Source organism: Psammomys obesus, unplaced genomic scaffold (genome assembly GCF_907164565.1).
Source record: "Psammomys obesus unplaced genomic scaffold, mPsaObe1.curated_primary_1811, whole genome shotgun sequence".
Taxonomy (NCBI): Eukaryota; Metazoa; Chordata; class Mammalia; order Rodentia; family Muridae; genus Psammomys; species Psammomys obesus.
Window position 1 is genome coordinate 32,646,258 of NW_026592118.1, and position 15,303 is coordinate 32,661,560.

Below are 15,303 nucleotides of genomic sequence, written 5' to 3' on the forward strand. Positions count from 1 at the left end.
TAAAGGCGAGTGCTGCCCATTGCCCAGCTTTAGTTAGTTAGTTAGTTAGTTAGTTAGTTAGTTAGTTAGTTAGTTAGTTAGTTAGTTAGTTATTTTTTGAGATGGGGTGCTTGACAGAAGTTCTTAAAATGTTCAAATAATTCCATTTCAAGTTGTACTACTCAATGTACTGGTCTCTACTTGTCTCTGCTCATCCTTAGAAAAGGGGGCTGGGAGCTCACTAATTTGTAGAGTCTTTGCTTAGCATTGGAGGAGAGAAGCAGAATGGTTGTGTACATGTACACACACACGAGAGTGAACACGCACACACACAGACACACACACACACACACATACACACACTAGCACGCACACAAGCATGCACACACACACCCCAGTATAAAAAGACTCACACAAAATAATATGAAAATTATTTTTCTAAATAAAGCATTATTTTATTTACTTGTCTCTATCAATAAGGAAAATGTGCCTTTAAAGGGTGAAGGGAAAACAAATAAGTATACTAGTGAGTTTTATCCTTATTTTTTTTACCTGTTTTAATACACCTGTCAAAGGTGCTCATTTTTATAAACAAAATAAGCCTGGTTCCTTCTCTTCCTCCTTTATGAAGGAAGCAAAAGAAAAAGAGAAAAGTGCTGGAGTTCTCTCAGGGGTGCCAAAATCCCTTGTACTTGTTTCTACTGCTTCCCCCAAATTTCCTAATTCCTCCTCATTATGCCCACAAAATTTTCATTTCATGTTTTTAAAGGTTCCAGAAAAATTTTACTTGTCACGAAAATAGTAAAGCCACCATCAGCATACAGTTGTGTGTGTTTGCACAGAGAGGGTAATAAAAATCAAAATTATGCTGAACATAAATTTTATAAATGGTGAGGGAAAAAATAAAACCTCAGGATGACCATGGTAAGGACAATAAAATAAAAATTTCAACCCTCAAGTCTTCTTAGAGAGAGAGAGACTTACAAGGAAAATAACATAAACCAAGAATTAAGATTTAAAAAGAAATACTGGGGAGTGGGGAAGAAAGAAAGACTCCCAGAACCTCTAGCCAAGGGTCAATAAGATGAATTAGATGATAAACTCCCTCATGAAGAGTTTCTGACCTGAAATTCAAATGTCTAGGGCTCCAATACTACTAGCAGCAATGGCTACCATGTCCTGGTTGCTTACCAAGTGACAGGATTACTCTAACAGTTCCAAGTCCCTCAGCCTGAAGCCAGACTTTCTTCAGCAGCAAAGCCTCCTAAGGTAGCCCGTAGCTTCTGTCCAGTTCTGGGTTCACCCCTCAGCATGGATCAGGCCCAACAGACTCAACAGAGGCACCACAGTCTGCTAATCACACCAATTCCTTACCAAATGAGCAGCCACACTCGGACCATAAAGACAGCCCCCAAGCCACACAGGGACTGCTTCCACACCCTAAATACAATCTGACTCTGCAGTGAGTTCTTAGTAACAGGCAAGCAAAAGGCGGCTGTCTAGGGCTCTGAGGTAAGCTGAGGACTCCTTTCTGCCCCATATTACATAAAGATCATCTTATCACACTAATTACAGGACAACTTCAATAACACACTTTCTTGGCCCTTCCTTCAGGCTTCCTAGAAAGTAAGAGAAAATATTAAACAGACAGAATACATAGCCAAGGCACCCAGGCATATTAGTGTCACATAGCCTGTAGAAGAAAATCTGGAGAAACTGGAGAATTGTGTGCTAAAGGTTTCGACACCTTTTGAAGGACTAAAACCCCCTACATAAACATTTATACACACGTTTACACATATATGAGCTTAAATAACTTAAATTAGTGAATACGTTTAAAATAAGTTTCATTCTAACTAATAACTTCTCCCCCCTGCAAGTAACTATTGTCTCCTACTTCATTAAGGTCAGACTTGAACACAGCACTGTAAGCCTTTAACTCTAGAGGCAGAGCGCTTTCCCCACAATTCTAGAGAGCTTGATTTTCGAAGTCGTTGGCCAAGCACTGTCCTTTAGAAGCTGTGGTATCACTAGGGTACCCCTCATCCCTGAAATCTGCCAATCCTAGTTATTAAAGAAAAATAGTTACGTGGTCTACATATATACGTTTGCCCAGATACACTGTACGGCTTTAGTTCCAAGTAGCATATTAATCCCTTGATGGCAGAGGCCTCACTGTCCAAAACTGATTCCTCTCCGTGGCTAGCATAGTGCTGGGCCAAAAGAACAAATTCTCCCTAAGTTGATTTTTAATTGAAATCAGTCAGCGAACGTTTACAATAGTTAACACGTCAAAGACGGTTGCCTTCTGAAGCACTACGGTTTTCCTTATGGAGAAGTAATTTCTGTAACCACTGGCAGCCATGCTCATCCTGAGTCCTTCATCCCAATGACCTTTAGGTCTACAAAGGAGAAAGAGTCTGTGTGTAACTAACAACATCCCTAAGTTTTCCCAATACAAGAGTACAGGGCCGAATTTTGAAAAAATTATCTTAGTAGGCCATGGAAGAGATTCACTTGCCATTAATTCTTAACTCCCCATTGAAACAGCCAACATATATGTAGGGAGAGCAAGGATGGTTTCCAGATCACCCAGTGTGACTCAGTCAAGTGCAACAGCAGTCATGAGCAGACCCTGGAGGACACAGGGGGACTGTGTTGCCAAACATTCCTTCCATGCTCTGTTTAAGTGTTAACTCCTTGGAACTGGACAGCATAAACACTGGCTGGCCTTCAGAATGTGGCCCAATTACCTGCTTCTTAGCTGTTTAACACAATGGCCACTGGAAGATGGACACCATGGAGAGACAGCCGCAACTCTGAACCAGTGCACATGCGCACTATACCCACTTCTGTGGAAGAAACGTGTAGCAGAAGAGGTGAGGGGCTGAATCCAAGTCTAACCGCACCAAATAAATCAGGATCAGGTCCACACAGCATCAGCACTGTGTGTGTGTGTGGGGGGGGGGGGGGGGGGTGTCTCCACAACAAGAAAGTCAAATTTGAAGAAGGAAAGCACAGAAATGGGAGGGAAAGGCTTCTTAAATTTTGATATTGGCCTTTCAGGATGACTGTCAAAAGTTTTGCATTATTTTTCTTTTTTTGTCTGTTTGTTTTTGGTGTTTTGTTTTTTTTTTTTTTTTTTTTTGGGGGGGGTGCTTTCCCAGGAGTTCTGAAGCAGAAAGCAAAGTTCATTTCTTTTGAGGCAAATCAAAGGTTTGGCCACACTATCTGAACCCAAAGCCACCCTAAGACGTGACAGATCCTGCTCCAGATACCCAAGGCATTTCCATAACCTGGCAGCAGCAAATACTATTAGTCTGACATTCCTAAGAATTGACGGCATTTACAGGCGGAAGCAAAGACGGTTCTGGGAAGAGGTTAGGGCCTCCTCGGTGTGCAGAGGGTGGCGGAAAGCAACGACTGGACCATTATTTGCCAGTTGGCACAGACCCTGCGACATCTCACAATCACCCTCCTGACCTACATACCAAGGTTATCACCCACACAGAGAAATGGCCACGCCACTAAGGCCAGAGATGCGCAAAGCACAGGCTGGCGGTCCGCTCTATTCGTTTTCCCATCTAAAGTCTTTGCCTTGGGGTTTACAATCAGAAGTGCTATCTGTAAGTGAGATAATCACCCTAGGTTAGTGCTATTCCCCCCTCACATTAGAAAACATAAAAATGCTGCCCCACACAGAATCCTCTATGCCCAACGAAACGCCACATACTCCGCCTTCCATAGGCAAATGAGCATAAAAGACTCCAGGAGTTGAAACTTAGGACTATCCTATGACTAAGTTCACACCTTTTCCATATTTTCTTTTTGTTTTTTAGTATTTTTTAGTGATTTATTGATTTTTATCTTATGTGCATTTTTTTTCTTTTTCTTTTTTTGCCTGTATGAATGTCAATGTGAGGGTATCAGTTTCCCTGGAACTGGAGTTACAGTTTGTGAGGTGCCATGTGGGTGCTGGGAATTGAACCTAGGTCTTCTGGAAGAGCAGCGAATGGTCTTAACCACTGCGACGTCACTATAGCCCCCAGAAGTTTTTAGCGCGAAGCTGAAGGTGTTTTTGTTTGTTTGTTTAGATTTATTACATGTGTATGGGGATACAGGTATTTTCCCTGCATGTCTGTGTACGGTGTGCATGCAGTGCCCGTGATGGCCAGAAGAGGGCATTGGATCCTGTGAAACAGGAAGTACAAAGCTACCACGTGGGTGCTAAGAATCAAACCCAGGTCCTTTGGAAGGGCAGTAACCAGTATCCTTAATCACGGAGCCTTCTCTCAAGCCCCTAACCTGAAATCTTAGAGAAGAAGAGAAAGTCCAAAAGTTTTCTGCCATTTTGTTGCTTAGTTGGTTTGTAACACAAACGCTGAGAACTTTCTGGCGTATTATTACCCCTATCGCTTACTTAAAAGGAGTGAGAAGGAGGTGGAGGCTTCTTCAGCACATAAGATCTTAAAATTGGATCCAGGGAGTAAAGCCAGTCAGGCAAAGATAAGCTGGATCCGTACATGCAAAAGAATCAAGTCCAGCCCTGACCACCTAACAAATAACTCAAGACAGATCAAAAACTGCAATGTAAGAGCTAAAGCTACAAAGACGTTAAGATGTAAAGATACGAATATAAAAAGAGGCACGATCCTTGTATATTATATATATATATTTACATACATATACACTGTTACATATACACAGTACATGATGTGCTAAGCAACACATGCCAAATCCATATAATAGAATATTATTCAAAAATTTAAAAAAGGAATAATTGCATGTTACTATGTGGACTAGTGTGCTAATATTGAGGGAGAACCCTGTAAACTTGGTGCTAAAATGTCTGTACTAACAGACCACATAGTCTATGAGTTAATTTATATAAACTCCCAGCAAGATGCCTCAGCAGGTAAAGGTGCCTGCCTCCAAACCTCGTATGGAGAGAAGTAATTCCTGCAAATTGTCCTCTGGCCTACACCTTACACCTTTACACACACACACACACACACACACACACACTGAGAACAGACAAACTGAGATAACCAGAAAGATGAAGGGTTGCCTTGGCCCACAGTGAACCAAAGAACCATTCGGTGTTGAGGGGAAATGGACGATTGACTGCTAATGAACACAGGTTCCCTTGTTCAAGAGAAGTGCTCTAAATTTCAGAGTGCTCAGGGTCATGCAAATCTGTGACAGTTCTTAAAACCAAAGAATTATGCAGCTGGGAAGAGTAAATGGGGGCATATCAGATCTCAAGAAAGCATTTTGTAAAAAATAAGTGATAGCTACAGATTCACTTTTGACTAATTGCTACCACAGGGCGAACTGCTTGACTCAATACTCAATCATTAAAATGCCTGCCTCGAGAGGTGTTTGAGGAGTGGGCCCACTCCTCCTCACTGCAATGTTCTGCAGGGAGGTGGCCACTGAGATGATAAACTCCAAAAGGAAAAGTCTCAATTATACTGAAATTATTTGGGCACCAAGTATTTACAGATTATTTTTTAAAAAATTAAGCAGAATATAATTTGGAAATCTCAGGCAGAGCTCATACATCTCTCAAAAGGCACCATTTTTCCTGCAATGCTTAAAATCCATCCTTCCTTGAGTTCACATGCTGAAATTCTGAATGAAAAGTGATCAAAATCTACGTAATTTTCTATTATGTTTCTTACAGTATGAAATTAAGAAAGATTAAGAACCTCCACTCTTTACTTTGAAGATCTTTCAAATACTAGAAATATTTAATTGGCAAATTACTTGTGCATGCCATTAAGTGGTTAGACTGAATTTGTTTTTACAAATTCTATGGGCTCTTACTCCTTAACCTCCACCACACTATAATCTGAAATCATCAAGGTCTTCACTTATGCAAATTTTAACTTTCTACATTTTTGTTTCTATACAGAATAACTAAATTAACGCTCTTTAATTTCTAGAAGATTCACTTTTTGAAGCTTCAAATCAGTGAAAATGAGTTTCCCATTAAAATAAAAAAGATTCATCAAGCTATTCCAAACACTAAACCGTAATATCTCTCCTATTGATCCTAAAAAGTCTGTTAATACAATAACTACGAAGAGAATGTTTCTGTTAAACACCAAACGCAGCCCTTTTAAGAGACCCAAGAATTATAGAATTCCCTCACCTTCTTTCTGAAGGGTTTCCTCGCTTTCTCTAAGTCTTAATCCTCAAAGAAAATTTGTGGTTTTTCTATGAGAAGTAATATTTCATCTGCTGATAAAGCTAACAACAACTTATCCAAGGATCGCATAAAAGATGAACTTGAACAGACAAGTTAAATAACAATGGATGAAGGGGATGCAGCCTGTCTGTCATTTGTCCCAGTGTCAAGGTTGCCCATTTCAAACCCTTCTGACAAGTACCTTTTTGTGTTAATCACAGTGACGGGTCTTAAAAGGAAAAAAGTATGCTGGCTACAATTGAGGCTCACTCAAGAAAAGTCCGGGAAGAAAACGGATGTCATTAAAACAGTAAGCCCAGAGTACTTCAACATTAAAAATGAGTTTTCTGTAAGATCCTTATAAAGTTTTTTTTAATTGTTGTTTAACACAGAGACAGTGGTGATGAGAATCTTAAAAAAAAAAAAAAAGCACACTGGTAGTTAAGCTGAGCTCTACTGAAGCCATATATGATGTCAGTGTATTTAACAGTCAAGTGTAATTTAAAACTCTTCCAGTTTTACACTTTGAAAGGAATAGGGCTGCCTTAACTGAAGGTCACATGACCTGGATGAAGACTCCTGTAACGCCAGAAGAGCTGTGGTTCTATGAAACCAGTCACCGCTCCTCCTCTGAGCCCTCTCATGCATGCAAGACAAAATAACACCAACTATTGCTCACCTGAAGTATCAACTATGTTCCCTAGGGGAGATTGCTGGAAGCGCATCCCTAAGCCTCATGCCCAGACACTGCAAATGAGCGGCCACAGTTTTAACAAACAGCACATGCAAAGACAGCAAAAACCCAGCCTCAGCCTCAGAGAGAAGAAGCCTACTCTAAGATCTGAGATCTACAAAGGCTCAAGCATAGCACCATAAATCAGCACAGTGAGTGCTGGTGCACAATGAGGCCGGACGGCGAAAGGCCAGCATAAATATCCTATTTAGCAAAAGATAAAAATGATCTCTGGAATGTTCTAACTCAATCAACGGCGGAGAAGCCAACTGGGAGGCTTTCCGTGTTTATCTGCTAGAAAAAGCATTTTTCATCCATGGAATAACAAGGTCAGCAGCCTTTCACACGTAAAGAAGGTCAATTAAAATGGTGTTTGGAGGCAAATAGCAGACTGTGGTCAACCTCCAGATGTGCCTGCTTTAGTCATCTGCTGTGTCGATTATCATTATCTTTTACCACCAAGAAGGAACACAACCAAGCAACTCCAAAGCTCGGAAATTTTTAAACAGTGTAAGAATCCAAATTCATTCCATAAGTGCAAGCATAACATCTATATTGTTTTAAAAAAAAATTCCTCAGCTAGTTTCCTTAGACGGATGTTATCAAAAATAATTTTCTCACAAAAGCATTAACATACATTTAACCCTACTTAACGGCTTCAAGAGCAGATGTGCTGCAAAAGCACACCCACAGCGAGCCCATATTAGTATGAAACTGTTTTATTTCAATTAAAATGTCTAACTATCCACCCCCAACATATACCTAAACTGTAATTTTCTCTAAGAACTTCCAATATGCTCTTGATTTTGTTTCCTTTATCAACCTATCAGAGCAAATCTGCCTTGCAACTGTTGGAAGAAATCAGTCATTAGCAGCAAGATTACAGCAAATTTTCCAATTTAGAAAAACTGTATTTTTATCTCTCTCTCATACTGAAAGAATAATGGTATAATTTTACTATTTTTAAATGAGCGGTACAGTTTAAAATAGTCAAATTTTCCCACAGCTCCAGGCTTCAGGATTTAATGTTAGCATCTTAGCTTTCAGTTCTCTGCACCTTTCTTCGTGTGAACAAACTCTCTTCAGCTCTCATCTTGCACAAACACAGGCACATGAGCACATGTGCACAGAAACAGACACACACACATAGATGGACAAATGGACAGATGGACGGAAGGTCGGTAGGGGCTCCCAATCTAATCTCTCTGTATCCTTGTGGAGAATGCTTAACCTCCAGGCCAGTGGTTAACTAAAAGTGACTTCACATGGCTGTTGTGATTTACTCTTCCATTGACATTCTGCCACCTTCTCAACAAGCCTTCCCTTTTTTTTTTTAAGTCCCTATTTTTAAAATGGTGTGATGAAGTAGCAAAAAGTACAATATTTTAGCCATTTGAGCATGGACGATTCTCAAATTATGCCACCAACTGGAAGTGCTCTCTGATACTACTATCTTTCAAAATTGAAGCCATTATGGTCAATCGTGCAAATCCGTATTTAGCGTCTCGTAAATAGCGGATTTTTGACCCAATGAACTGGAACAGTGTCTGAACAGTGCCTGCGCTCTGACACGGTGCTCCAGCTCATGAGCTACAGACCTGGAGGAGCCTGTTTTCAAAGCTCCTGCTGTTCCTACCTGGGCTCTTAGCCCTGCTGCAATGCGCTGTGAGCGGAAACCTTCACCTCAAACTAAAATCTACTTTGTGCCAGCACTGGGTTTCTTCCAACAAAGTAACATTACCTTTGTAAAATGCCAAATCTAAAATCAGTATTAACAAAGGCAGTTGCAAAGACTTTCTTTTTCCACCGAGCCCAAAAGAAACCTAATGCCTCCCTCGAGTCTCCCATCTAGCCGGATACTGAGGATGTCCCAGGCTTTCATAAATTTTCCTTTACCTGAAACGGGGGTGCTTTAATTGACAGTTCATGTTCGCACACTGTTAACTCTCATCCCTTCCTTCAGTTCCTCTGCGGGTTGTTGCAACACATTCCCTATGTCTTCTAGACTGCCCGTGGTCCCAGTGTACACCAGTTTCACATCTGCCACCACAGACACTCAGACAGACTCTAAACATGAATCCAGTGAACGTCCCTGTACAGGTATGTCACTCACGGCAGACAATCAGTTAGCTGGGAAGAAACAGTTTGGAATTAAGAGTGAACCTAAAGTCGGAATCACCTCAGTTTTATGGCTTTTGCGTAGGGTGACACAAACACAGGGCATAAAGATCATGTTCACACTTGTTTCCCCATATGCTAGTTTAAACAGAGTTAAACAGATTTCCTTTCCCACAAGACCTGTCAGTGCCTTCATAAACTTGAGCTTTTATGCTTTCCGACTGCCTGAGTCTTTCTTATACAACCCTTGTTAGCATGCACAGGAAACACTACATTAAATTAAACATCTTTTGATGTAAAAATTAAAGGACACCATACTTTCTAATAACAGGGCAAGACTACACCGGTTTCTGGGGCTTGCTCAGTTCTGGTGTTAAGGCAGCTCTCTCACTCTCTCTGGCCAGGAGCTTACAATGTAGGCTACCTGTTCTTCTCACACAAGGAGATGCCTCATCGCCCTGCCTCACACATACAAAGGGCACTGACAGATGTGTTTGGGGTCTTGCCCTGCTCAAAACTCCCCAGCTCCAAGTATCATCACAGTTCTCACCCAGTGCTAAAGGACCTGCTCCAGCTCCCAACTGCCTTTCAGATAAACTCTTCCATAGTTGATGCTACTGGTTTCTCCTCCAAAGACAGGACCATTCTCATCCTGTGCCCACAACCGCTCCCCATCCTCAGGCAGCCTATTTGAATGGCCTCCGTCCTTTTCACCTACTTACAGGCAGGTGTGCTGTAAGTGTGTGCTTTTTCCATGCCATTCGAATGCCAAGTTCTATGAGGAGGAAGTGTTTTGTCCATTGCTCCATCACCAGCCCCACACGATAAGTATTCAGGAATTACCTCTGTTCTATTCATACACAGCATTTGGTTTAGTGGCTAAACCCCTGTAACCACCTACAAATTCCATCTCTCCACGTCCACAGTCTGGGTCTAAGTGCCGAGCGCTTGCTTAGTAAACTATAAGCATGAACTACTGTATGTGAAAAACAAACCCCTGCTCCTCCCACCTAGGCCCCCTCCATCTTCCCACTCTCAGCTGAAAATTCTACCCTTCCACTGGATCTGACTAGGCTGCACAGTCTTTCTCTCAGCCATCTTCTTGTTTTCACATTGCTCTCTCAAACACATCACATCTATCCTATCAAAGAACCACATACATTCTCTTTTAAAAATATACCCAGAATCTGGGTCAGCAAGATGGCTCAGCAAGTAAAAGGCTCCTGACAATGTGAGTTTCATCTCTGGGACTCATACGGTAGAAGGAGAGAACCAACTCCTCAAAGTCTCCTGTGGCGTGGGCATGTGTGTGTGTGTTTGCACACTCAAGTAACAAAACACTCAGGATCTAGCCAGTCTCGTTATCCCCACCACTACCTCTAGACAGCCAACACAAGGTCTCTTTTTCCTTCTCTCACAGCGAGAGTCAGAATTAACCACCAGCCAAATCTGTCAATCTTCTACCAGAAAATCCTGCAACAGCTTCCCTCATTCAGCAGCAGAAGCCATGCCTGTCCTTCCCTGCAGTGCTTGACCTGACAAGACCTATTAATTCTCCGAGTTCTCTCACAGAGCTCCTCCCACCTCCCGAGGTTCCCATGGGTGCTCCTCTGCGCTTCTCAACCATGCCACACGCACACACATCCTTAGTACCTGGCCCAACACCACCCGTTCTTCCTGGGAAAGTCTCCTCCACCATCACAAATCGATTTAACCAATTTCTTTATGTCTTTCCAAATCATTCTAATTGGGGTAAGGGCCCCCTGGTGGTTTGAACAAAAACATGTCTGCCACAGGCTCACATGTTTGAACACCTGGTTCCCAGGTGGTAGGGCCATTTGGGGAGGTTGTGGAATATTTACAGGTAGAGCCTTGGATCATATACCAGACCTCTGCAACTTACTTATCATGCCTAATAAACACGTTACGCCTTTTGATTTGGAATTCTACATCTTCTCCAGTCTCCACTCTTTAGGCCACTCTTTAGACCTTAAGTCTGTGGGATTAGTCTGCCTGAGCCTAGCCATTTTCTCTTGGCATGTTCTCTGGGTTCATCACGTTGCATATGAGAGGGTTCCTCTTTAAATGGAATTAACAGTCCACTGTATAAATAGCTCTCATTTCATTAATCACAAGTTCCTGGTTATTCGGGTCCTTCCATATTTTAGCTATGTGAATATTATCACAATGAACATGAATGCTAATATCACTTCCCAATCCTGATCTCAATTCTTTTGACTGAATAGCCAGAAAGGACTGCTAGGAAATCCTGGCAGTTCTGCTGCAAAGGGCTCTATCCTAGGAATGAAGAGAAAAGTCAGAAGGGTACCAGCACATCCTCCTCCTGGCCCATGCTGGTCTTTGTTTTACAGGAAGTGCCTGGCAGCTACGCCCTAAAAGAGTACAGGCCTTACTCTTAAGAAAGCTAAGACACACATCCAATGGGTTCACACCCATTGACTCCAGTGACTAGCTGCAAAAACTTCAACCTTCATTAGTCTTAATTCCTCCCATAATGACAGGGGGGGAATATATACTTAATATATATATATATATATATATATATATATATATATATATATATATATATATATATATATGCATATTTTTTTTTTAATTTTAAGCCCTTAAGTTTGCAGTTGTTGCTTTAGGCGCACTCACATTGCTGTGCAAGCACCACCCACCCTGAAATCCTTTCATCTTGCAGAATGGAAGCTCTATCTCCCCTAATACTAAGCCCACATTCCTGTCTTCCCCAGCCCCTGCCAATCACTCGACTTTCTTCATGCGTACCTAACTATACTTGGAATTTTGTGTAAATGGAATTATACTACCAATAACTTTTGGTGACTAGCTGTTTCTTACTTAGCTATAATGGCTTCCCAGGCTCATGTGTTATAGCTTGCTTGCTCACAGTGGGTTAAGAGTCTCGCATAAAGAAAGACTTTCCCTCAGCCAAGGACATATGAGCATCTGCCTTCCCCATCTACAGTCTCCAAACAGGATGCTACAATCTCCAAACAGAAAAAAGATCTATTTTGTTTGCGTACGTGTGTGTGTGCGTGTATGTACGTCCGTGTGTTCACATGCGCTCAAGCACATACACACGTGCTAAATACCTGGAGAAGCCAGAAGAGGCCATCAGATCCCCTGGAGTTAGACTTGAACCACAGGGTACTAAGAACTGAACTCATGTCTTCTGAAAGGGATCTTAATCGCCATCAACCCAGCTGAGACAAATAAGGTCTTAAAGGAGTATTAGTTGGTATTGTCCCACTTTAACTTTTAAAAACCAGCAAGATCAACTCATAGTGACAAACGGCAGCGGTGACTCCCAGAACTTCGGGAAAGTCCTCCCCACCATGGCTTCTGTTCTCTTCTGATCTGGACCTAACCTCACCCTATCCGGGTGACAGCCTGGGTCTGTTGATTCGATGTGAAATGTGGATTTGCCTCCAGTTGGTAGTGGTGCTCTGGAAGTTTGTAGAACGTTTAGGACACTCACTGGAGGAAGTAAGTCACTCAGGGTAGGTCTTGGGAGTTTATAGCCCAGTTTCACTTCCGGTCAGCTCTCTGCCTTTTGACCGTGGCCACAATTTATCCAACCACAGCCCTGCCACGTGTGTTCCCTGCTGTAGGTTATAGCCCCTGTACAGGGCAGAAAGCCAATACACTAAATCAATTAACCTAGTTTACCTATGGAACTGTAACGCAGGGTGACTCTCCCCTCCCTTAACATTCTTTCAATCAAACGTGTCCCGGCAACAAGTAAAGTAACTAACACCGGGTGCTTCTCCAACAGGGGCCCTAGCATGGCTGGTGCCACCAACATCCCTTGCCAATTTGTCCCTATGAAAAGCCTTATGTACTAAGGGCCTCACCCCTTAACTCTTTTCACCCCCACCCAGCTTCCTCCCACGTCTGCTCGGTAGGAAAGGCCGCACTTTGTGAAACTCACGAGATAACACTGCCTGAGCACTGTCACCAGACGGGCTTCCACTGGCCTCCCTGAGCGAGAGGCTCGCTAGCTGCCTGAAGACCATTCAAGCCATTTCGGTGCTGTTCCACCGGAAGTTGTGTTGATCGTGCTGCTGGGAGAACTGGGCACTGACTCTGTCATGACAACTGAACATGGAGGAATGGATACCGGGCAGAAAAGCCAATGCAATAAATCAATTCACCTATCTTACCTACGGAGTTCTGATCTTCATTTGGGCTAAGAAAATGTGGCCAACTGGGAACAGGACGATAAACAGCAGAGCTAATGGTAGCTGGGTATGTTTGGTTGAGAATCTGTGCCGTGTGACACCATCTCTATTTGTGCCTCATCTAAGTACCTCCCACAACACACCAAAACAAGGCACACCTAGGAAGTCTGAACAAATCAGAAACAGAATCGAGACATTTAAACTTGAGTGCCTTTGGAATCGCCATGGAAACACAGGTCTACCTGTACCTTGAGTGTGTTTGCAGAAAGGTTTAGCTGAAAAGGGGCTGACCCACCTTGAATGTGGATGGCACTACCCTGTTGGCTGGAGTCTCAGACTGAATAAAAAGGAATTGGTGGAGTTCCAACATTCTGCTCCCTGCTTCGTGACTACGGACACAAGGTGCCGAGCTACCCCCCCGCCCCGTGTTCCTGCTTCCTGCTCCCCTCTTGACACCTCCCTCATATTTCAAACTGTGAGCAAAAATAAGTGCTTTCTCTCTTAAGTTGCCTTTTGTCACAGCACAAGAAAATTAACACACACTTTTAAAATTAACACACAAAATTAACATACACACACACACACACACACACACACACACACACACACACACACACTGGCCATTTCCCCTGAAGTACAACCCAGGCTCCAGGCTTCCTTCTAGGCAAGGATACAGCAGGCTCACAGGAACCGCCACAGAACTTTCTAGAACTTCCTTAACCAGCTTCTTTAAAAAGGACATTTCTCCACCCTCAACACCTCTGGGTCTTCTTCTTGTACACTTCAAATTTTTCAGGGTTTTCTGGAACTTTTGCAGCAAACTTCGGTAAAGACTCACCGGCCTTTTAAAATTAAAAAAGGTTTGATGCTGGGCAAGCACCCTGTGTGTAACTGCCACGGAGGACCAGGTCAAAGCTCGTGTCATGGTACATGGAACCATTCAAAACCAGAAAACTGTTCTTGAGGTATAGGGTGAAGGGCAGGGTGCGTGGGTACTGCCGGCAGCCTATAATCAGCATTGCCCCGGGCAGTGGAAAGCATGGCTCATAGAGAAGAAAGGGACACAAGTCTTTTTAGCTGTCACCCTCTGTGAGTATGCAAGGCATCCTGCCACACCAATGCCCACCTAGAAACGAATGCAGCCTATTAAGGCTAGGCTGGAGCAGTGTCCTTCTCCGTGTGAGCCCTGGCCCCCAATGGAGTGTTGTTTAGGGGAACATGCTAACTTCTCAAAAGAGTATGTGTGGATCAACCCAGCCACAAACCCTTTGATCTACAACCATGTCCACCTGCCAGGTATGTTAGGGCAATGGTGGCACGAACCTTGTGGGAGGAACCAACCAGTATCTGATTTGACTTAAGGCCCAGTCCATGAGATGAATCCCATACCCAACACTGCTTTGGAGACTAAAGATCTGATAAAATATAACCCAGAGAGAGACCTAGGGTAAAACCAAACTACTGTTCTAAAAAAAAAAAAATAGCAATGACATGACAAAATGACTCCTAATGACATCCTGCTCTAATGACAGATCAGTGCCTTGGCTCAGCCACGAAGAGAGAAACTTCCTCCTGAAGCAGACAGAAACAAATAGGAGGAAGCACAGAGACCTTGGAACACTTCACCCTGAGTAGCATATTTCCATCGAATCCCTTCCTCGGGGCTCAGGAAAAAATAAGGAAGAGGAGGCAGAAAGAATGTTAGAAGTCAGAGGGGATGGAGGACACCAAGAAAACAAAGCTCTCTAAATGAACATGAGCAAAGCTCCTATGAAATCGGAGACTGAAGCGGCATGCAAAGGGCCTGCACAGGTCTGTAACAGGTCCTTTCCCTTTATATCGAGGCTTCCAGCTTGGTGTTTTTATGGGATTCCTGCACATGTGAACGAGCAGGTCTCTGTTTCCTGTGTCTTCTGTGGGCTCTTCTCTTTGTTTTGTCCAACTTGAGGTGTAAGTTTTTTGTATTATTTTATTATTATTCCTTAGAAATCTGTTTGTTTTATAATGAGACATAAAGGGAGTGGGAGGTGGGGGAAACTGGAAGGAGCAGAGGGAAGGGAAACCATAATCAG

At 42.8% G+C, this 15,303-nt stretch overlaps 1 protein-coding gene across 1 annotated transcript in view; it reads right to left on the minus strand.

Moving 5' to 3' along the window:
- Positions 1 to 15,303, minus strand: part of Slc25a13 (solute carrier family 25 member 13) — a 158,203-nt gene that overhangs the window by 81,008 nt on the left and 61,892 nt on the right. The gene's annotated exons all lie outside the window — the stretch shown is intronic.